The sequence below is a fragment of the Hipposideros armiger genome, unplaced genomic scaffold (genome assembly GCF_001890085.2).
Source record: "Hipposideros armiger isolate ML-2016 unplaced genomic scaffold, ASM189008v1 scaffold_464, whole genome shotgun sequence".
NCBI lineage: Eukaryota > Metazoa > Chordata > Mammalia > Chiroptera > Hipposideridae > Hipposideros > Hipposideros armiger.
In genome coordinates, this window is record NW_017731814.1 from 787,455 (window position 1) to 788,862 (window position 1,408).

Below are 1,408 nucleotides of genomic sequence, written 5' to 3' on the forward strand. Positions count from 1 at the left end.
ATAGTAATCAAGACAGAGTGATACTGGTAGAAAGACAGACAAATACATCAATGGAAAATAAGAGAGAGTTTATAGATAGACCCACATATCTGGATAACTGATTTGACAAAGCTAACAAGGCAATTCAGTGAAGAAAAGATAGCCTTTCAACAGATGTTGCTGAACAATTGAATATCTATATATAAAAAAAGAGAATTTCGTCTATAACTTACACAATATGGAAAAGTTAACTCAAATGGCTCATAGACCAAAATGTAAAACCTAAAATGTAAAACTTCTGAAAGAAAACATACTATGAAATATTTGTGATCTGGGGTTAGGCAAAAGTTTCAGAGATAATATACTAAAAGCATAATCTATAAATGAACATATTAACTAATTGGACTTCATGAAAATTAAAATTTCTGCTTTTCAAAAGATACTGTTAAAGAAAAATCAGATTGGGAGAAAATACTTGCAAAAGCTATATCTGATATAGTATACTTAAATCTCAATACTAAGACACCAACAAAATTAAAACTTTTTTTTTTCAAAGCACACCATCATGACAGTGAAAACACAACCCACACAATGCGAGAATATTTTTGCAAATCATTTGATAAAGGACTTGTATCTAGAATATATAAAGGACACTTATAACTCAATAATAAAAAGCAAATAATTAAAAATAGGCAAAGGATTTGATTGACATTTCTCCAAAGAAATGGCTAATAAGCACATGAAAAGATGTTTAACATCATTAGCTGTCAGAGAAATGCAACTCAAAGTTGCCACTTATTACTCACTAAGACAGCTATAATAAAAAAGATAGACAATAATAAGTGTCTTTGAGGATATGGAGACATCAGAATCCTCACACACTGCTGGTTGGAATGTAAAATGGTACAGAGCTTTGGAAAACAGTTTGTTAATTTCTCAAAAAAAGTACAAACATAGAATTACCATATGGCCTAGCAACTCCTCTCTTAGGTATATATACCACATAAATAAAACATAATTGTGTTGGGAAAACCCAGTCTTCCCTCCTACGTCTCCCTTACTTTTGCATAGAATACTTCATTTCTGATACTTCTGGTTGCCAATTGTGACCACACCAAGCAATTCTCTATGACACCAGCTGGTTGTTGTACAATTTAACTCAATTCTCACACTATCTACTAGAGCTAGTGTCAGATTCCACAGGTTAAGGGCTCAGTCTCGCAAGACAGCTCCTACCCACTTCAAATGCCAATCACAAGCAGTAGGTCCACAGGTTACTGACAACTTCTGTCCAACTTGGATACACATCTGAGGTGCCCATGACCTTCTCCTCTTTGGGGTTTGATTAGTTTGATAGAGGGATTCACAGAACTCAGGGAAATACGTTTATCAGTTTACTAAAGGATATGATGAAGGATACAGGTGAACA